Here is a 23,492-nt window from a genome sequence, read left to right as displayed (position 1 = left end):
TGTGGACAGGCCTCTGCCTGAATGCGAGCTATGTTTACTAGCTGTGAGTTCCTGAGAAAGGTGTTTAACTTCTGAGAGCAGTACTGTTTCATGTGAGTGTCATTATTAAGTGAGATAAGATTGAAAAATAGAAAAGAGAGGGGCTCTTAGGACAGTGCTTAGCATGTGCATTGACTGTGGGTACTCATATTATTTCTTTTATCCTGCCTCCTCTTTCTTTGAAAGACCAGCTTTAAGCGATTAATGTAGCCAGATGGCCAGATAAGGCTGGAAATATTATTCATCTTTTCCCTGGCCTTGTGTCTGCAGTTATCAAGTTGAACAAGACTGCTAGGAAGCTAGCTCTGAGAAAGGCAAGAGTTAGGACTTTCTTTATCTGTCTGCACTGGTAATGAATCATAGATTAAGAATTATTTGACCTTTACAGCATTGTTAGGCTACTATAATCAGTGGGGTTTCCCTTAGCCTTTGGAGATTTTATAGAAACTCAGAAGAGAGACAAGAACCTCAATCTGAAACTGATTTCTTTTCCCCCAATCCTGACTGGACTGGATTGTCCAGCAATACCCCTTACCATTTGAATGTAGAAGAGACCAACCCCTCAACTAGTACTAGATCTGTTATCTGGACATTGTTGTAGCTTTATTGATTTCATATAGTTAGAGTGGTTCAGTAATTTCTGGAAAGCCTGCCTAAGCTAAAAAAAATTGTGTCTCTAGGCACAGAGCCTGTCCTCTGTAAATATGTCATCTATCCATCAAGAATATGTAAAAGATCAAGAATCAAGGACCCCCAAAAGTAAATGAGTTCTGACCTGTGGAATACACTAACAGCATTATCTGAGCTGGCATTCCACACCAGAAGGCATCCTGTATTCTGCAGTGTTTGAAGTGCCTTTCTAGCCTCGTGTCCTGGAAGAACTGCTTGTCCTGTACCAGAAGCTTAGGGATCATGACTTACTCTTCTTCTGTCCCCCAGTCTTGAGTATAGTTTCTCCCTGGTACAGACTGGGCATGCAGGAGACCTGTTTATGTCATATAAATGTTAAGAGAATGGATGTTGAAATCAGGTACTCGAAAACTAACTTTATGACTTATTGGCTTTGTGACCTTTAAGCATGGTACTTGCCATCCCTAAACCACAGATACCTCATCCATACAAGGTCTATAATAATAATACCTATTTCATAGGGTTGTGAGGATTAATTTAGATGTGGATAAAGCACTTAGCCAGTATCTGGCACTCAACACATGTTAACTATCACCATTATACAGTAAATAAGTGCCGAGTATAAGGATCAGTGGGGCTATTATGGTTGTGCATGATTCTGCCAAAGATTCTTATATCCAAGAGATGTGTAACATGAATCATCTGGCATCAGAATTCTTCCATTTCTTGGTAAAGTCTTCCCCTTTAGTTTCTTCTGTTTATTTAAACAGAGGTTTTCTCAGATATGGCCCATTTGATAATGTCTGATAAAGTGTACCAGCTGTTTCATATAATGCCCCAGATAATTTTATATGAAAGTTTTCCTATTTTATTGGTTTTAGAAATAATTTTGAAGGAATAACAGTCTGATGGTGACTTATGAATACTTTTATATTAAATACTTACTTTGTCATTCTAAAAAATATGCTAAACATTTCTAATTTCCATGGGAAAGCCCTCAGGAAAGAAAAAATCCCTCCCCCTTTTTGTTATATCTCTAGTGAAGTTTAGAAATTCGAAGAAGAGTATTGCCAAGAAGCTGCAAAGAGACCCCATGTTTGAGCTTCCCATGTTCTTTCTGCACACAAAGAGAAGCATTTGGGCAAATAGTCCACTGTTTGTTGTTGGTTCCTAAAGCACTGCCAGGGGAGGCTTATGCTCCTGGGGTCTCTAATGTCCCAGGAGGGAGATGATGGAGGATGATTATTAATTTACACCAACTTCAGTTTATTAGCTGTACTGGTTCCCAAACATGTTTTTGACAATGAAATTTCTGCAGGTCCTCTTGTGGTGTTTCTCTATCCATTTCCAGCACGGCAGCCAAATATTTTATTTTTTCCATAACAATTTTTTACACATTTGATTTTTTTTTCTCACACTGCCCACCTCTCTTGTCTTCTAAGCTTGCTTGCCCTCCTTTGTGCACACAAACTATATAAGCTCCAACGACTGTTTTCCCCTGAAAAATGTAGTTATTCCAAACTTTCTTTCAGTCCCCTAAAATCTTATTTCCTAGAAACATCCTTTTCTCCTCATATCAATTCTTTGTTCATCTGCTGTAGATTACCCCTCCCTGTCTGGTGGCATCGAATATGGGCTTTAGTGGCTATAATTTTTTCTTGCCATTCTTTAAAAGAGTTTTCTTTCCCAGAACCCTACAGCTACTCAGAGTATGGTCCCTGAGCCAGTGCAGAATCTCAGATCCTATCCTGAACCAGAATCTATATTTTGACAAGATCCCCACATGATTTGTATGCACATGAAAGTTTAAGAAAGCATGGCTGTAAATCATGTTTTGCTCAAAAGGGGGAAAGCTGTCAAGTAGTGGTTCTCAACCCTGGCTGTTCAGTGGAATCACCTGGGGAACTTTGAAAAATACTGATGCCTAGGTACCATCTTCAAAGATTCTAGTTTAATTGTTCTGGGGGGTGGTCCAGACATTGGGAATTTTAAACGTTCCCCAGGCAATTCTAATACGCAGCCAAGGTTAAGAACCACTCTAGTGCATGAATCTTAAAATTTGCCCTAGTTTCCTAGAATAGCATTATATGTAAATCAGTGCAAAACTAATGACTAAGTAAAAGACTATGTTTTTTACATTTACATTTATTGGGAGGACATATATATACACATAGAAAAAATTGGAAATATAAACACTAAAATATTAAATGGTAATCTCTGGTTTATAGGATTACAACTATTGTTTTTTTGTCCTCTATTTTCCAAACTTTCTATAATAGCCATGAATTCTTTTGGTAAAAAATCCTCATATGTGTATATATACTTTTTAACAAATGTGATCACATTATATGTATTTTGTAAACCTCCTCATTTAAAAAAAATGTTTATTCTTTTTCACACATCAGTATATTACAGATATTTTCTCATACCATTAAATCATTTACATAGGCTTTTATATTGTTTAAAGTGAATCTTGACCCAGGATGATTGGATTTTTACTTAAAAGATATGTTTATATACTGACTAGAGTCTTTTGAGAGACTGACTGTTTAACTCTTGGAAACCTTTAGTGTTTGGAAGCTTTCCTTGTCCACAGAAGGGAAGATGTTTAAATGGAGATGTCAGAACTGCGGTGAGGTGAGATCAGACCTTCCCAGAGGCTTTTGCAACTGTCATCAATTGAGTACCAGCATTTTTCTGAGCACTTAAACCTAACACATAGAACTTGATTTTACCATCCCAGAAGATGCTGTACCCTAGGGAATCCTTAATGATGTTTGTCTCACAACCTATGTGTCCTATTGGAGGGCATTATATTTCTGAACTTCCTTTTCAAATCGTTTTTGGTTTAGTTGGAATTTGTGCTTCAAGACAACTAATATCTATTACAGTTTGAGTTTCCTCTGCATTAATGTGTACATTTTGTTATGAAAAGCTGGACTATCCTTTGAGCAACATCTTGAAAACATCAGTGGTGTATAGTCGGCCAGGCTATGTTGTAATTAAAGCAAGTCAAGTACCTTTTTTTTCCTGAACTTGGGAATAAATACCAGTCCTCCAGCTTCAAAAAAAAAAATGATCTGCCTATTCCTCTTGGCTGTTCTATTCCTGACCCAGTCCAGTTGCATTGTATGGGAAAGGAATAATTTTGTTAGTGGTCTCTTTACAATCAGAAGAAAGGAGATACATTCTACAGCTGGGGAACCTTTTAAAAGGTGCACAGTAGCTGACTCTGCAGGAGAAAAGTTCTGCTTGTCATCTTTTTACTTCATTTAACCTTTTCTCTACCAGAATCTATATATAAAAGGTTCAGAAATGTACAGTTTTAAATTTCAGAGTAATAGGCTTAATGTTTTATTCACAGATTTGTAGTTCTGGCTAACAGAGCTTTTAAACTTAGCAGTTCTTCTGAGGAGAAAGATTCCACAACACTTCACAACCTAAAGACTTCAGGAGCTGTACCTACTGATTAAGGTCATGAGGGGATGTGTGTTCCTTTGAGTAGTGTTTGGTCTGAGTTTGTGCCTAACCTGAGACAGTAGTGCTATCGACCTTGGCTATCTTGCCTGGTTATGCAAATCAGGAAGAGAGGCGACACCTGGGTATGGCACAGTATTGAAAGATGATACAGGTTAGTGAGTGGATATTCAGCTTTGGAGGCATGTTTTAGACACTGATACTTATCTTATCTCACAAGACCTGATCACAAGCAAGCCAAAGACGATACTTTGTACAAGCCTCCATTATAGATAGTACTTCTCACATTGCATTGTAATTATTCTTTTACCTGGTGGTTTCCCCTACCTGGAGGAAAACTCCAGAGAGCATGTACAGAGTCATGTCTTATTAATCATAGTATATCCTAGCCCTGAGCCTAACACTAATAAATGTTCAGTAAATGTTAGGCAAATGAAATGTCCGGTCAGCCATGTTATAATCCAAAACCCTTTGGTCATTCAAATGTGGATTAACTTTTTTTTTTTTAACCAATTGTAAGTTGATCATTACTTAACACCAGTAACTGTTTAACAACTGTATAGTAGATGACTATTCTGGACATTCTGGAGGGAAAATAAAGAGGAAGTAATTAGGAAAACTTCTATCTAAAATTACATCAAAATTTGGGGATTCGAATTTTAGACCACATTTATTTATGTTCAGAATGGTACTGTGTTTTGGAGGATGTGCATATACTGCACTACGTGTCATTATAGTGCCTTAACTCTTAAATAAGATATGAAAACACAAATTAAGAAAAGAATATTTCCCTGGCCACTGATGTTAGTATATAAGGTAAATTAAATGGATGAGATAAATGTTTGGTGTTTGGATGCCTAGCAAAATTATTGCACAAAAGCATTATTTTGACTTCTTAGCTATTAGTCAGAAACACTGTAGTAGTCAGCTTAGAATTTGTTCATCCTGAGTAATTGTTTTTTTGGTCATGCCATGAGGCTTATAGGATCTTAGTTCCCCAACCAGGGTTGAACCCGGGGCCAAGGCAGTGAAAGCACTGAGTCCTAACCACTGGATGGCCAGGGAACTCCCTGAGTAATTGTTTTTTTATTTTTAAAAAATGAAATATATGGGCTTCCCTGGTGGCGCAGTGGTTGAGAATCTTCCTGCCAATGCAGGGGACTCGGGTTCGAGCCCTGGTCTGGGAAGATCCCACATGCCGGGGAGCAACTAGGCCCATGAGCCACAACTACTGAGCCTGCGCGTCTGGAGCCCGTGCTCCGCAACACGAGAGGCCTCGATAGTGAGATGCCCGCGCACCGCAATGAAGAGTGGCCCCCGCTGGCCGCAACTAGAAACAGCCCTCGCACAGAAACAGAGACCCAACACAGCCAAAAAATAAATAAATTTTTTTTTAAAAAACACATATTAAAAAAAAAATGAAATATATGATTGAGATTAGTGCAGAATATATGTTATACTACATATTAAACTATGTTTCAATATGTACCAAATTGCTATTTCAAATTAGTTCCTAACACTATATGTAAGAGAAAATTCAACAAGAAAACAATTGTATTTACTAAAGGAATATTACTAAAGGAATATCCTATACAAAAGAGCAATTTCTTTATAAACTTAGAAGGTGGCTTAGTAGAGCAAGACCTGGGTTCTAGTCTATCTATCCTTCTCACTAGCTGTGAGGCTTTAAGTGCCTGTTAATGTCTCTGAGGCTGTTTCTTCATCTTTAAAATGGGGGTGATACCTGCTTCAAGAGGGTCAGCTGAGATAATAGGTATAAAAGTGATTTATGAACTTTAAGGTACTATGCAAATGAATGATGGATTTCATTGATGGCCTTAGTAGATTTGATAGCCTAATTCTGTATTTTTTTATTATTATTAAAGCAATGGTTCAGAAAATAGTAGGGTGGAAGGTGGATGTGGCATGAGAAATTACTACTAAGCTTTTCCTATATCTAAAGAGTTCATATGCAAACCATCCCTTTTTTGTCATTTATAAAATAAAACTTCAAAAAAAAAGTAGAACAGGTTGTGTTAGACTCTCCCGCTCGTGTTTTTTAAATTTTTTTCTAAGTTTATTGAGATAGAATTGATATATAATATGTTTGGGTTTTTTTATTGAAGTATAGTTGATTTACAAAGTTGTGTTAGTTTCAGGTGTACAGCAAAGTTATATATATATATATATGTATATTATTTTTCAGATTCTTTTCTATTATAGGTTATTACAGGATGTTGAATATAGTTCCCTGTGCTATACAGTAGGTCCTTGTTGTTTATCTCTTTTATATATAGTAGTGCACATATGTTAATCCCAAACTCCCAATTTATCCCTCCCGCCATGTGTTTTTTTAATTTGTTTTTCAGAATAGATCCAGACCAAGAATATTTTAACTTTCTGCTAGATCCTTTCTAGTCCTACAGATTCCTTTTCCACATACTTACCAAGTGTCTCTCTGATTCTTTTCTGGATTTTTGCTTTTTGAAACATTTTATGACCCTTTCATTAATTTTGAAGGCTTTTTCTGATATCTCTATAGTTCTTTTTAAAGTACATATCTAATAGCTTTATTAAGATACAGTTCACCCATTTAAAATGTACAATTCAGTGGTTTTTAGTGTATTCACAGTGTTGTGCAGCCATCAACACAATCACTTTTGGAACATTTCATCACCCTGAAAGAAACCCCTGTACCCATTAGCAGGCATTCCCTGTTTCCTCTACCCTCCCACCCCAGCTCTAGGAAACCATTAATCTACCTTCTGTCTCTATAGATTTGACTATTCTGGATATTTCATATAAATGGGACCAAAGAATATTTAGTCTTTTGTGACTAGCTTCTTTCACTTAAGATATTGTTTTCAAGGTTCATCCATGTTGTAGCATGTATCATTACCTAATTCCATTTTAATTCCAAATAGTAGTCCATTGTGTGGATATACCACATTTTGTTTATCCATTCATCAGTTGATGAACATTTGGGTTGTCTTCACTTTTTTTGGTTATTATGAGTAATGCTGCTATGAACATTCATGTACAAGTTGTTGTGTGAACATATGTTTTCATTTCTCTTGGGCATATACCTTGGAGTGGAATAGCTGGGCCGTATGTAACTCTGTTTAACCTTCTGAGAAACTGCCAGACTCTTCCAAAGTGGCTGCACCATTTTACATTTCCAACAGCAGTATATGAGGGTTCCAATTTCTCTACATCATCATCCACGCTATGTCTTCCTGAGAATACTTATCCTAGAGGGTATAAAGTAGTATCTTGTTGTGGTTTTAATATGCATTTCCCTGATGACTAATGATGTTGAAGATCTTTTCATGTGCTTTTGGCTATTTGTATATTTTCTTTTTTTTTTTTTGAAATTTTTTTTTAATAATTTTTTTTTGTTGTTATTCATTTATTTTTGGCTGCGTTGGGTCTTCGTTGCCGCGCCCGGTCTTTCTCTAGCTGCGGCACACAGGGGCTACTCTTCATTGCGGTGTGCGGGCTTCTCATTGCGGTGGCTTCTCTTGTTGCGGAGCACAGGCTCTAGGCGTGCAGGCTTCAGTAGTTGTGGCACACAGGCTCAGTAGTTGTGGCTCGCAGGCTCTAGAGCACAGGCTCAGTGGTTGTGGCACACGGGCTTAGTTGCTTCGTGGCATGTGGGATCTTCCCGGACCAGGGATCGAACCCATGTCCCCTGCATGGTCAGGCGGATTCTCAACCACTGCACCACCAGGGAAGTCCCTTTTTAAAAAAATTTTATGTTATTTATTTTTTTATACAGCAGGTTCATATTAGTTATCTATTTTATACATATTAGTGTATATATGTCAATCCCAACCTCCCAATTCATCCCACCACCCCCACCCCGCCACTTTCCCCCCTTGGTGTCCATACGTTTGTTCTCTACATCTGTGTCTCTATTTCTGCCCTGCAAACCAGTTCATCTGTACCATTTTTCTAGGGTCCACATATATGTGTTAATATACGATATTTGCTTTGCTCTTTCTGACTTACTTCATTCTGTATGACAGACTCTAGATCCATCCACGTCTCAACAAATGACCCAATTTCGTTCCTTTTTATGGCTGAGTAATATTCCATTGTATATATATACCACATCTTCATTATCCATTCGTCTGTCGATGGGCATTTAGGTGTATGTGCCCAGTAGTGGGATTGCTGGGTCATATGGTAGTTCTATTTTTAGTTTGTTAAGGAACCTCCATAATGTTCTCCATAGTGGCTCTATCAATTTACATTCCCACCAACAGTGCAATAGTGTTCCCTTTTCTCCATATTTGTATATTTTCTTTGAAGAAATGTCTGTTCCGATTCTTGTCCATTTTTTAATTGGGTTATTTGTCTTATTATTGAGTTGTAAGAGTTCTTTATATATTCTGGATACAATTCCCTTATCAGATTTATGATTTGCAAATATTTTCTCCTGTGGGTTGTTTTTCCGTTTTCTTTGTTTTTTAATACTTATTAATTAGTTATTTATTTGTTTTTATTTTTGGCTGCATCGGGTCTTAGTTGCGGCACACGGGATCTTTGTTGAGGCATGCAGGATCTTTCCTTGCGGCATGCGGGCTCTTCGTTGGGGGCCCATGGGCTTCTCTCTAGTTGTGGCGCATGGGTTCCAGAGCACGTGGGCTCTCTAGTTTGCAGCATGCAGGCTCTCTAGTTGAGACTCACGAGCTCAGTAGTTGTGGCACACGGGCTTAGTTGCCCCGCAGCACGTGGGATCTTAGTTCCCTGACAAGGGATCCAACCCACGTCCCCTGCATTGGAAGGTGGATTCTTTACCACTGGACCACCAGGGAAGTCCCCTGTTTTTGCATTTTTCTTAATGGTTTCCTTTGAAGCATAGTGTTTTTAACTTTGATGAAGTTCAATTTATTTTTTCTTTTGTCACTTGTGTTTTTCTAGTCTGTCATATCTAAGAAGGCTTTAACTAGCCCAAGGTCACAAAGAGTTACTCCTATATTTTTTCTAAGAGTTTTATAATTTTAACTCTTACATTTGGACCTATGATCCACTTTGAGTTAATTTTTATGTATGGTGTCAGAGTTGGGGGTCCAACTTTATTTTTTTTGCATGTAGATAGCCCATTGTCCCAGCACCGTCTGTTGAAAAGACTATTCTTTCTCCCGTTGAATTGTCTTGGCACCCTTGTTGAAAATCATTTGAACATAAATGTGAGGTTTATTTATGGACTCTTAATTCTAGTCCATTGATATATATGTCTATCCTTATGCCAGTACCACACCATCTTGATTACTGTAGCTTTGTAGCAAGTTTTGAAATCAGGAGGTGTGATTTGTCCAACTTTGTTTTCTTTCTCAAGATTGTTTGGCTACTCTGAGTCCCTTGATTTCCATATGAATTTTAGAATCAGTCTTTCGATTTCTGCAAAAAAAGCCAGGTGGGATTTTGATAGTGATCAAGTTTAATTTAGGAAATATTGCCATCTTAACGATATTTGAACAGTCCTCATAATTCTCTTTTGACCTGCAGGAGAGAATAACAAAAAGCATTATAGAGAAAAAAGTTCTTTGCCCTCCTTCCACAAGCAAAGAGCCTCTGAGCAGAATTTGACAAGTGGATGAATGAAGGGCAAAACGTCAGAACCCCTGTTGGTCGTCCATCAATCCCAGTCTCCCAACTCAGGGAGTTAACATACACTAAGCCTTAGCTCGGTATATGTTAACTCTCCGAGACATGAGAAGTTTGCTTTTTGTTGTTGTTGTTTTGTTGTATGGCTGTTGGTTTCTTTTGTCTGGTTGTTTTAGAGGAGTTCTTTAACCTTTTTCAGCCAAAACAGTTTTATCTTTAGAGTTAGGGAGATAAAATTTGCAGGTTTCACTCAGAGGCAATGCTTTTTCACAGTCTGGAAACTATAGGCTCCTAAAGAGGCCTAATGTGTAATGATTCCATTGGAAATCAGTTTGTAAACATAATTATAGTATCAGTTAATGTAATGGTTCATTTTTGTCTTTCTTCAATTCTTAACAAAAAAAAAAAAAGAAATTCTAATTGCATGTACTGGCACTGTCATCAGAGTGAAGAATAAATTAATAGTGGGGTCTGTCCTTCCCTTGCCGTTTAGGGTTTTGTCTTTCTGACTCTTAAGACTCACACTCTTTTAAATGTTACCTTTGGGAAAAGTTGGCCTCTTCTGTACTCAGAAGGCTTGGCTCTTTCAATTAAGAGTCTCTCTTTTTTTTCTCCTCAGAAAGGGTGCTTTTTGCTGATGGAAACCTGGTTTTTGTTCTTGACGCCTTATGGCATGATTTCTGACTCTGGAAATGATCTTCCTCTCTTCTTATAACAAAACATGGGGCTGCTAGTATTCTTTCTTTCTGAAAGTCAAAGGGTCATGGTGGTCCCTGGAGGAAAGCCCAGGCTCTGGCTGTTTGGAGAGTGATGCTGAAGCCGGATCTAGTGACAGTGCTCAGTTCTCCCTGGGAGAAATCTCCAGGTGAGGGAAGACCAGACCTGACTCATTAGGACTGCCCAACGATCATTCATGAAAATCCTAGGCAATTTTCAATCTTAAAAATAGATCAAAGAATCACCTGCATCTTCCTTCTACTCTTTACTAGCTGTTTAATATTAGGTAAGGTTTTTAATATCTCCAAACCTAGTTTTTCCATCCAGAAAGTGAAGTGATAGAGCGGTACCTAACTCATGTGGTTTTGTGTTTGTAAAGCACCTAACACAGGGCTTGGCACACTGAGTGTTAAGAAGTATAAAAAGTTTAAATATAAGAGAGAAAACAGCAGTGCACACAAGCTATTACCAGCTAGTAAGAAAAACTTTACACTCAGAGAAAAGAGTGTGTTTGGACAATAATAATGAATACTAATCTAGTGAGCTTCCAGGCACTACTACTAATCTGTTGTGTTCCAGGCACTGTATTAGTTTTACCTACATCAGTTCTTAGTGAGTCTTCACAAAAGTCGTAAAAGTATTTATTACATTTTGGAGTTGAGGCAAACTAAGCCTTAAGAAACTAAGCCCAAGGTCACAAAACTATTAAATGACAGAGCCATGATTATAACCAGGGCTGTGAGTTTCCACGCCTGTGCTTTAACTACATTGTATGCTGATGAGGGAATGAAACTGAACGTGAAAGGATACTAGACTCTGGAGAAGTAAAAAGGAAAGGGTGTTTCAAGTGTGAAATCAGCTTAGGAAAACACAAAAAAGGTTTTGTGGGTGGTGTCACATATAGGGACAGGTCTGTGATTGAACCACTTTGGCTGGAGCAGATGTTTTTGAAGTGAACCGGAGACACCTCAGGGTGGCGGATGAGTGTGTGTGTCCGTACTTGATCCAGTGACAGTAGAAAGCACTGAAAGGTTTTTGAGCAGGGAGGAGACATGATCCAACAGTCTGGCAGTAGTGTGCAGATTGGATAGGGGGAAAAAAATGTGAAACTGCATTTTAATGGAAGAAAATAGCAGGACTTGGTGACTGACTGGAAAGGAAGGTCAGAAAGGTCAATGCCCAAAGAAACAAAGCCCTTGGGCAATTTTGGCACCAAAATAATTTTGTAAAGTCGGAAACCTTGAGAATAGGCTATAAATGACTCAGTGACTCCATAAACTTCCTGTACCCTCCCAAAATGCAGGCTCCTCCAGGCACCAGTCCTTTCTGGTGGTCTCATCCCCTTGCCTTATACTCCACCCATTCCTCCCCAACACCACCCTGTCAGAAAACCCTTTCCCATTCTAAAAACAGTCTCTTCCCTCCAGGAGCTCTTCCCGGAGCCCTCCCTCCCGCCCGCTTGCCTCTCTGAAACCTGATCCTCCCCCAGGGAGGCACCTCCCTTGGAAACCCTGGGGAGGCAGCTCTTTCTCCCTCACCTTCTCTGAGGGCCAGGCTCAGGGGGCCAGTTTGACAGGTGAAAACTTGCATTTCCCCCATGTTTTGCCTAGTGTTCTTTTGAGCCATTTTGTCTTTTTCTTACGTAAGTGCTCCTTATATAGTAAAGACCTTGTCCCTTTGCTTGTCATATTATATTTTTCTAGTTTTTCATTTTACTTAACTTTGTTTATGATGATTTTGAGGTAGCAGGTGTTCTGTGGTTTTACTTTCTGAGATACTTTTTAAATTAAATTAACTCAAGTAATAAACAAGTATATTCTTCTTGTAAAAACTTAAAACGGTTTGAATAAACTAGTCTGTTTTGATCTCTGTCCCCAACCCTAGTACTCTCCCTCTCTGGCTGAAACCACAGGGGTCTTGAACTATTTTTTATCAAATTGTACACTTTTTACTCTTTTTATGATTTTTTTCTTTTGCATGTCTGTTTAGAGGGCTTTTTCATCCTTAGGTCACATAAATATTCACCTATATTTTCTTTATATCTAATTCTTGAGGCCAATTGTAGTGTATTATAGTAAAGAATGTGAGATAATTAGCCATTTTTCTTCAGTGATTTGGAATATAGCGTATAGTATAGACGTTTTAATATACGCTGGGGTCACGGCTATGTTTTCTAGCATATCGGTCTGCCTATTTTTATGCTAGTTCCATAACTAATTATTGTAGCTTGAAGTATTCGTTAGTGTACTTCCCACTACTACCACCACCTACATGTTCTACATGTTTTTTCATCCTTGAGGTTTTTGAGGGGCCTCCATGTTGCATCCTCCTTTGCCTTACCGTTACCAACTCTTTTCCCCTCCTCTCAAAAATAAAATTTTTTCTCTTAAATTTTTTTATAAGGTACAGTTACCTGGGTCCAAAACCACCACCAGCTGTCTAACTCAGCAGCTGGTTAACTGGTTAACTCTTCTGCATCTTCCCCCCACCCCGAAACCTATAATTGTCAGCATGAGAGATAAACCACAGTCAAAGGAGGACAAGAAATCTCTTCCTTGTGACCCTTTCTACAGTTTCTCTTTAACTTCATTTGGAAATAAGGCCTCTGTTTGCCTTATTTCCCTATTGAAATCTTTGTTATATTACTGAATATCATTTACTCTGTTATCACTAAGGAAAAAAACTAAGTGATAAAGTTTAAACATAAGTAAAGTAAAACAACAATGGGATATTGAAGGCTATAAAGAAAAGCACAGCCTTAGAGTCTTAAATGCTGCCTTAGAAACTAGTAGTGTGGATGTACATATGGGTGTCTATTTTTTTATTTTTAAACTTCGTTTGGAAATAATTTTAGCTCACAAGAAGTTGTGAAAAAAGATCAGTGAGTTTTCTTGTACCCTTCACCCGGTGACCCTCAATGATAACAGCTTACATAGCCACAGTATATTATCAAAACCAGGAAATGGACATTGGTACAGTACCATCAACTGTTGTTTTCCCTGGGTAACATACGTTCTAGGATTACCCTGAGAGTCCATGTGGTGAATAACCATGCAAGACAGTTGTGGAACCAGCTGCTTTTCAGCTATCGTATTTACAGTCAGACTCAGCAATGTGTATTAAGAGAAGTGAGAAGTGGAGCAAAGAAACATAGAGGGTAACAAGGAAGCTAGTGGACCTTCTTGTCAAAGCCAGCTCTACAGAATTTCCTTATTTTCCTTCCTCTGACAGACATTTCCATGTTCCCCAAGTGGCCAACTAGGAGTTTCATGGAAACTTCAGATTGCAGATTGCTCATCCTGTTTGGTATGTTGTGTCCCCAGTCTTAACCGTTTCCAGGGGAGGAGCCAGGAGTCAAGTTAGGCAGGGGAGGGAATCCATAACCTCTGCCGTTGTTTCAAGTCAAAAGCGAACCCTGTAGCCCTCCCCTGTGGCTGCTGACTGAGACAAAGGAAAATAATGTGATAGGAGCAAATTGACAGCAGCCTCCTCTGCCAGCAAATGCTAATATAGCAGAGAATGTCTGCTTCTCTTGGTTGAATAAAGTTAGTGCTGCCCTGGAAGTTGTTTCCCATATAATTTGGTCTTGGCCCTTGCTTGAGGCCATATTGAAAGTGTATGCTAATTATAAGGTGTCATTGATGTGACAGTGATGCACTCCAGGTTCTTTGGCTTAAAAAAAGGAAAAAAATGTAACTTTATGAAGACATCAAAGGAATTCTTTTTTTAAGAGAGAGGTCTTGTGTGGTAGGGAAAGATATATTACAGTGGTGTGACAAATTAAGTTCTGGCTTTTAGGTGGTTCAGATCTGAAATATGATTGTATCTAAGTGGGGTCTAATCTTCAGAAGTTGTTATCTAATATGACTGACATTCTTTCCTGTCACAGTGAAGACTTACCATGGATGTGCCCTGCCTGAAGAAATCACAGTAAACAGAAATTCACTTATAACTCTCAAATTAGGGCTTTAAACATAAATATTACAGAAAATTTACTCCATTTATAAGGTAACTTATTTGGTACCTTTAAAACAGTAAATTCCTGCAGAGCGTTTTAAATCATTTAATTTTTTTTAATTAAAAATAAAACCCTTCGTTTTCACACAACTGTTTTAAATTGCTATCCTTAAGTTCAGCTGTATGAAAAAGCAGGCTCACATTCTGTTTTTCTTCCTCTTTTTCTCTCCCCCTCTCCCCCCTCCCCCTTCTCTTTCTCTCTCTCCCTCCCTCCCTCCCTCTCTCTCTCTCTCTTTCTCTCTCTCTCTCACCCTCACCCACCCTCTCTCCCTCTCTCCCCGTCCCTCTCCACCTCTCCTCTCTCTCTCTCCCTCTCTCTCTTCTCTCTCTCCTCTCTCCCTCTTCTCTCTCTCTTCTCTCTCTCTTCTCTCTCCCTTTCAATCTCTCTCTCCTCTTATATTAAGGAATCTCACAGGATCTTAGATGTGGTACCTTTTTCTAGTTAAATGTGTGCATTCAAATGACCAACAAGCAGATATTTATCTTTACAAACTATCCAATCTCTAAAAATAGTATGAAAATATAAAGGAGACTGTGCTATTTATTTATAATATTAATTGCCCATTTAAAAACGATTCTTTATTGTAAAGCAATTATACTCCAATAAAGATGTTAAAAAAAATGATTCCTTTGTACTCGGTCACATTTCAAGCTAATAGAGCTAATGGTCTTTGTTGTTTTCTCTGGCATAGTTTAGGAATGTGCCCCTTTTTTGACTTTGGTAGCATCTTTAAGAGATTACATTTTCCAAAGTTTATAATTCTAAACTGTTACTAAAATGGCAGGAAAAGATTATTTCTAGAATTTGATTATTTTTTTAGGAAGACTGAAAACGATAACCAAGTTCTAAGTAAATAAGAACAATACAGTAGGGACTCTCCTGGCCGTCCAAGTGGTTAAAACTCTGCACTTCCACTGCAGGGAGTGGTAACTAAGATCCCGCATGCCACAAGGCGCGGCAAAAACAAACCAAAAAAACCCAACTGTACAGTAACTCTAAGATACCTGTTTATAAGTGCCATGAAAAAGAGATAAATTGTACTTTACAAAGTAGAATAAAAAGGAAATGCTAATTAAGAAATTAGTCCTTTTTTTGCCTTAAACATAACCCTTAAATAAAAATCCTTCCTAAGAAAATGTACCCTATAAAAAACTGATATTGACCACCCTTATGTAGAGTACCCTAGACCTAATAATTTGTAAGCGATTTCTTCATTGTTCTTCCTTCTTAGCCCTATTACCCCCCTTCCAAAATAAAATGTTTGCTAATTACTTTTGGCACACTGGAAAGGTACTGATTGATGTGACACAAAAGCCAGGAACTCACAGCCAAAGATATCTCTGTTTTTGCTATAAACTCAATGAGTGGGAACACCTCTGACCTCAAGAAACCCATAATCAAATTAGGGAAACAGTAACTAGTACACAAAACACCTGCTAAAAGCCTATGAGAGTTCAGAATAAAGGGAAGTGTAATGGGGAGCAAATACTTGAAAATCAGACAGAGGAAGACAAAAATAGGCATTGAGGAGGGCCGTTTGGCAAGTAGAAGCTCATTTTTAAATCTTGATTCGTTCAGAGATGTCTGGTTATAGTGTCTGTTTTAGCAAGGAGGTACAAACACGTGGCCTGGTAATTCTGCCCCGCTGTTTAAAGAAGCCACACACCACTGCCTTTAGTGAAGTGAAACTAGTGACACCAGAGTTGACATGGCAGAAGCTGCTACAAAGATTAATCTGATCAAATTCAACAGATCCTACTGGAATTCTCTCCTTCTGCAGAAGTTACTATATATTAGAGTAGTGAGGAACCCAGGCCCAAATCATCACTAAAGAGAAAAGCTTCCAAAGAAAGAAAGAAATTCAAGTGACCTAGGGCATGAAAAAGTAGGCCTGTCCTTTGGTTAATAATTAGGAAGTGATTTTTACCGAAGTTATTTGTGCTTTTATTTTTAAGTAATATACAGATTAAAATTTTTTCAAACAGTATAAAAGGTTATATAGTGAAAACTAAAGCTTTTTTGCAGTTTAAAAGCTGAACTGTTTTTTTTTTAAATCAAGTGGAGGAATAAATTATATATGAAATAGGGAGCCTCTACAGGCTTTAAGTGGGAGGAATAAAGCAATGACAGCGGAAGTGAAGATTTCTGGCAGTTTGCAGGTTTGGTCAGAGAAGGAAGAGACTTCCTATAAAGGCTTCTGGATTTTTCATCATATTAGACCTTTCCCACTCCTAGATTATAAAAAAGATTCCCACATTTCCCTCTGTATTTTTCCCCTTCCTTCCTCCCTTTATTCCTTCCTTCCTTTTTTAACTTTGATCTATCTGAAATACATTTTAATGGAAGGAGTGAGGTAGAGATTTAATTTTTCTGTATGGCCACCCTTTTGTCCTAACACTATTTATTCAGTAGTCCATCTTTTTTGCCTCTGATTTTAAATGTCTCTATTAATATATACTAAATTCCATATGATTTTTTCTATTCTCTTCCATTGGTCAATTTTCTGTTCTCTTCCATTGACCTGCCTAGTCACATTCAGCTCTACACACTATTTTAATTACTATAGCTTTATAAGTTTTAATATCTGGAAGGATGTATTTCTTGTTACCTTTTTCTTGTTACTCTTCAGGATTTTCTTGATGATTCTCATATTGTCCATATGAATTTTAAAATCAGTTTACCTGGTTCTTTAAAAATCCTATAGTTACACTTATTTGGATTGCATTAAATTTACAGATTAATCTTTATGACATTAATTTTTCCATCCAAAATTAGGGTCTTTCCACTGATTTAATATTTCTTTTGTGTCCCTCAGTTGCATTTAGAGTTTTTTTTTCTTGCAGAGCTTACAACTTTCTTGATATGTTTCTTTCTAAGTATTTAACTTTTTTGTTGCTTTTGCTTGTGAGATTTTTCATTCCATTATATTTTCTGCTATTTAATATAGTATTAATTTTGGGCCAAGCATCCTTATTTGTTTATTATTTACAGTAGGTTTTCTTTTGATTCTTTTGGGTTTTCCAGATATATAATCATATCACTTGCAAATAATGATAATTTTATTTTCTCTTTTCCAATTTTTATATTTTATATTCTTTTCTCTTATAATTGTATTGTCTAGTACCTCCAGAATAAAGTAAATAATAGTGGTGCTAGAAGGTATCTCTGTCCTACTTCTGACTTTAAAGGGAATGCTTCTAGTATTTCCCCATGGCTTACTTTATACATAGCATCTTTACTTCTCCTTACTCAACACTTCTTGACCCATTCTCTTCCTTAAATATAAACTATTTCTTTTCATCCATTGTTAAAAATGTATATTCCTCTTCCATAGCCTAATAGTCACCCTCAACTGTGCATCATCCAAAGACTGCAAACTCAGGATATAGGAGAATGAGCAAACTAAGGGAGACCCGAACTACTAATGGTTGAAAGAATTAAAAGCTATATTTTACCTGTGAATCACTTCATGAGCAGTCAGCTTCACCTAGAATGGGAGGCAGTGACTGAAACCAGATTTGCTATTGGCTTGAGCAGTTTGGTGTTTCTAGAAGTGCTGAAGACTTACGAGTTTTTCTGGGTCTTTTTACAAATAAGTTGTTTTTCATCTCATTAAGAAAAAAACATGGTAATTTTAAAAGTTGTAATAGAAACAAGGGTGAATTTTAATCTTTGGAGGAAAGGGTAAGAAGGAGCGCGAAGACTAAGACAGTTGTTTATCGTTGCTTTATTCCCTTTCATGGGGAGGCAGCAGGAATAGTGGAAGAAGCTTAAGCTTCAGAGTCTGACCGTCATTCCAAATCCTGGGCTGCTGCCTCTCAACTCTGTAACTTTGGTTAGGGTACTGAACAGCTCTGCTTTGTTGCCTTTCTCTTAGTCCCATCACACGATGAGAAGCTGCCATTTTTTGGAACAAGTTTTGCTGTACAACATTTACGGCATTATATGAAAAGGACAAAGGGTGTTTCCTTCTCTCGATGGAAGTAAAGACTGGTCACACTTGATGTATTTTAGAGAGATTTTCTTGGGGTGATATGGGTGCCTTTGCTCTGCAATTGGTACATCTGGGGCAATTATAGCGAGCTTCTGCCAATGATAATTATTGTGTCTTTGTTACTCCCATTTTCCTCCGTCATGGTTGCCTCCACAGGGGTCCTCTAAGCTAAAGAAAGGTTTCTTCCCACCTCCTTTTATCAGCTTGTCTGGTGTGGCCTTGTGGTGATCTTAACACTTGATTAGGTCCCCAAAAGGCAACTCAACTCTCTTGATCCTTCTGGTTCCTCTCCTGAGAGACTTCAAACAAGTGCCCAAGCTGACCAGAGAGCATAGAGGTGCATGGGGCATAGTATATTCACTGTGCCTAGATAAGAATGGGGTACAGGAAGGGATAGGAAGGGCTGTGAAGCAGAAAGGGAGACTAGAGAGATGTTTGTGCCACAATGTAAAGAATTTTAAATGCCAAGCTATGAAGTTAGGACGTTTTCTCTGAAGTGAGAGTCTTTTGAAGGTTTATGAAGAGGAAGTAATGATATGATCCAGCTCGTACTTTAGGAATGTAACCCTAGTCACAGTGTATTACATTGTAAAGGCTAGACAAATGGTACTTCAATTTTATTGCACATAGAATTGCTTGCTTATTTATTTATTTATTTATTTTTGGCTGCATTGGGTCTTCCTTGCTGCACGCAGGCTTCCTCTAGTTGTGGCGGGCGGGGGCTACTCTTAGTTGCAGTGCGCAGGCTTCTCATTGAAGTGGCTTGTCTTTGTTAGGGAACACAGTCTCTAGGCGCCCGGGCTTCAGTAGTTGTAGCACGTGGGCTCAGTAGTTGTGGCTCGCGGGCTCTAGAGCACAGGCTCAGCAGTTGTGGTGAACGGGCTTAGTTGCTCCGCGGCATGTGGGATCTTCCTGGACCAGGGCTCGAACCTGTGTCCCCTGCATTGGCGGGCGGATTCTTAACCAGTGTGCCACCAGGGAAGTCCAGAATTGCTTTTTAAAATGAGCATCCCCTGGGACTTCCCTGGTGGCGCAGTGGTTAAGAATCCTCCTGCCAATGCAGGGGACACAGGTTTGAGCCCTGCTCCGGGAAGATCCCACATGCCGCGGAGCAACTAAGCCCCTGCACCACAACTGCTGAGCCTGCGCTCTAGAGCCCGTGAGCCACAACTGCTGAAGCCTGCGCACCTAGAGCCCTGCTCCGCAACAAGAGAAGCCACCGCAATGAGAAGCCCACATACTGCAACAAAGAGTAGCCCCCGCTCGCCACAACTAAAGAAAGCCCGCGCACAGCAAGAAAGACCCAACACGGCCAAATAAATAAGTAAATATTTTTTTATGAAGTGTAAAATGAGCATCCCCAGGCCTCACCTGAAAAGATTCTGATTAAATAGGTCTGAGATGAGTCCTTGGAAACAGCTTTTTTAACAAGATCATCAAACCACACTTTAAGAAACAATGGACTAGAGATTGAAGGAGAAAAATTAGTTGGGAGGCTATCGTACCAACAATATAAAGGAGAAAAAAATACTTTGAGAGAACTAGCTTTAACAACAAGTGCCAATAGAAGAAAAAATCATTTTCTAGTGATTGCTATCTCAAAAAAAAAAAAATCTACCTAACTCTTAGTTAATACATATCAGTGTAAAATGTGATTGAAGTAGAAAACCAGAAGGAATTAAAGTTAGGTTTTATTTGAAATGCTAAAACTAAGGGAGCCATCCCTGCCTTTATTTTTTCCAGGTTAAGCTACTCAAACCCCTAAATACAATTTCTGCTCTCTGTATATCTAATATTTAGTATATACGTATCTACAAGTATAAAGTAGAATTAGGTCTTACCTGTTCTCTTAAACAGATGAAGATGGGAAAAGAAATGCTGATTAATATGTGAGCAACAAAAAGCACTGCAACAGATTTTCTAGGAATTATAAGGTTTTGAGTGAGTAAAACCAAAGTCAAACATTAACTAATACAGCTAACTTTTAATTTTTCCCTTATTGAATATTATACAGCATTTAAGATAATGTGCTTTTATTAGAGAATTTGAAATAGCTCAGAAGAACTTACTTCCTTTTTTTTGCTTTTTCCAATCCTGAATAATTATGATATAATTATGTCCTACATTTGTATCATGTTTAACAATTTATAAACCATTTTTGTAGGCATTTCATATAATCCTGCAATAACCTTAAGGCTTTGGTATTATCGATAGTTGACAAACTAAAACTCAGGCAGGATAAATGACTTATCTAAGATCACACAGCTATTATGTGGTAGAAATTGAACCCTAATCCAGGTGTTCTGCTCCAAACCAATTTTGTTTTCCTCTCTGTCAGCTTTTCCTTGTGACTATATACTATTATACACTGTGGTATCTATCTTCCCCCCACAATCCAAATGAATCCCTGAGACTTATAGGTGAACATCTTAAATAAATATTTTTAAAGAGATCACTTAGTGTTGAAACATTTTCATGTTGTAGATAAAAATTTAGGTATCAGAGCACAGTCATTTGATAATAAAACCAACTGGACTGATATAAGTAGATAATTGGATTTAAAAATAAATGGGAGAAAAAACCAATCTCCATTGCATAATTCCAAATAATTTATATAGTTATTCTTACCATAGGGAGGTAGAGTATAACTCCCACCCCTTAACTTAGGCTGTGTACAGCAACTACCTTCTAAGAGTAAAATATGGAAAGAAGGGAAAAAGACTGTTTACAATGGAGAAGACTGACAAGCACTACCTCTGCCAAGAGATTGAGGTCAACATCCACAGTGATAAGTCATGTTGATAGTATGTACCCTTGACACGATGTGATGAAAATGGCACTTTACATCAGTGATCTTCCTCCCCAAAACCCACAATCATGAGAAAAAACATCAGACAAACCCCAATTGATAGACACTCAGGAAATACCTGACAAGTGCTCCTTAACAAGGTCATCAAAAACAAGGAAAGTCTGAGAAATTCTCACAGCCAAGAAGAGCTTCAGGAGACATGACAACTAAATGTAATGTGGGATCCTGTGTGGGATCCTAGGACAGAAAAAGGACATTACCTTAAAACCAAGGAAATCTGAACAAACTGTAGACTTCAATTAATGATAATGTGTCAGTGTTGGTTCATTAGTTATGACAAACGTAAATGTTTATAATAAGGGAAACTGGTGTGGGCTATATGAGAACTCTACTATTTTACAGCTTTTCTGTAAATCTAAAACTATTCTAAAATTAAAAGTTTATTTAGGGACTTCCCTGGTGGTGCAGTGGTTAAGAATCTGCCTGCCAATGCAGGGGACATGGGTTCAATCCCTGGTCCGGGAACATCCCACATGACACGGAGCAACCAAGCCCGTATGCCACAACTACTGAGCCTGCGCTCTAGAGCCTGCGAGCCACAACTACTGAGCCCACGTGCCTAGAGCCTGTGCTCTGCAACAAGAGAAGCCACCGCAGTGAGAAGCCCACGCACCTCAACGAGGAGTAGCCCCTGCTCTCCACAAAAAGCCCACACGCAGCAACAGACCCAATGCAGCCATAAATAAATAAATAAAGTTTATTTTTTTAAAAAAGACTAGAATAGAATAACACTTGGTAAACCAATTCCCTTGGTGAATTGCTATGAATCGAAATGTTATATATCTTCCATCCTTAGATTGGTGTCAGGATTGGAGTTAATATCATTAGAGAATTATCATTATCATTGCAAATTATCCAGCTTGAGTATGAATTATCTTGAAGAAAATGAGTAAAGTTCTTTGGTTTTAAGTAAAGAAAATCCACAAAATTATCAGAATAATGCCCAAGACCCTGAGTATAAGTCAATTTCTTATCTTTCCAATGAAAAAATATTTTTACATACATATTTAAGATCATAATTTTAGTAAAATAATATATGAATTTAGAAATATTATTTCCCTCCACCTGTCCCTTTTTATGAAACAATGTTGCCTAAATTTTTTTACATGCAACTTTGATGTCATTATTTGGCACCTAGTAGGTTGTCAGTAAGCATTTATTGAATGAATGATAGTTTAAGATCATTGAGATATATGGAGAGCCCTGGATCACTCTGTGAGGATCCATTGAAGGTTTTTGACCAGGAAGCTAATACACAAAGGTGGAGTGGTATTTAGCCTTTTCTCAGGGGAAGTGGAGATATCACAAATCTTCTGCTTAAGGGAGGCCAAGATGTGGCCAGGTGTTGGCCTAGGGGCACAGATGGAGCCCTGACTTAGGAGTCAGGCAGATTTGGATTTAGAAACTGCTGGAAGCTGAGTGGTCCCAAGAGTCTCTCTGAGGAGGTGCCACTGAAGCCAGGACCTAAGGGTGTAAAGAGTAAGGGCAGAAGCTCTCAGACAGGCATCACGCAGGCAGAAGAGACTCTACTGTCTCAGAGACAGAGGAAGGAGCCCACTGTGACCAGAGGATAGTGACTGGGGACCTTGGAAACCATGGAAAGGACTCCATTTTTATTTTAAGTGGAAAGGAAAAAATGGGATTGACATCTAATTTGCAGTCCTAAAAAAGCACTTCCTTCTGTGAGGAGAATGGGTTGGAGGAGGAGTCAAGAATGGAAGCAAGGAGGCCAGATTGGAGATGATAATTAATAATAATAATAATAGCTAACACACTGCTTACTATATGCCCAGGGACTGTTCTAAGCACTTTACATGAACCAACTCATTTAAGTGTGCTTCCCAGGTAGCACCCTCTTTCATTCTCAAAAGTACCGCAGATTTTTTTTGAAGTATAGTTGCTGTACAATATTATATAAGTTGCAGGCGTACAATAAATATAGTGATTCACAATTTTTAAAGGTTATACTCCATTTATAGTTATTATAAAATATTGGCTATATTCACCATGTTGTTCAGTATATCCTTGTAGCTTATTTTATACCTAATAGCTTGTACCTCTTACCTCCCCTACCCCTATATTGCCCCTCCCCATTCCCTCTCCCCACTGGTAACCACAGTTTGTATGATAAATTC

At 38.2% G+C, this 23,492-nt stretch overlaps 1 protein-coding gene across 6 annotated transcripts in view; it reads left to right on the top strand.

The window, feature by feature from the left end:
• PDE6D (phosphodiesterase 6D) overlaps positions 1–23,492 on the top strand; it is a 56,043-nt gene that overhangs the window by 18,769 nt on the left and 13,782 nt on the right. The window contains exon 1 of one of the 6 annotated variants that reach the window (XM_028482654.2): positions 13,708–13,782. The exons of the other annotated variants lie outside the window; for them this stretch is intronic. The gene's annotated coding sequence lies outside the window, so the exon portion shown is untranslated. Of the gene's footprint in view, positions 1–13,707; positions 13,783–23,492 lie in introns of those variants that run through there. 6 annotated transcript variants of the gene reach the window in all.

Source organism: Physeter macrocephalus, chromosome 2 (genome assembly GCF_002837175.3).
Source record: "Physeter macrocephalus isolate SW-GA chromosome 2, ASM283717v5, whole genome shotgun sequence".
NCBI lineage: Eukaryota > Metazoa > Chordata > Mammalia > Artiodactyla > Physeteridae > Physeter > Physeter macrocephalus.
The sequence above is the reverse complement of the archived record's forward strand: the minus strand, read 5'-3'. Positions and strand labels throughout refer to the sequence as shown.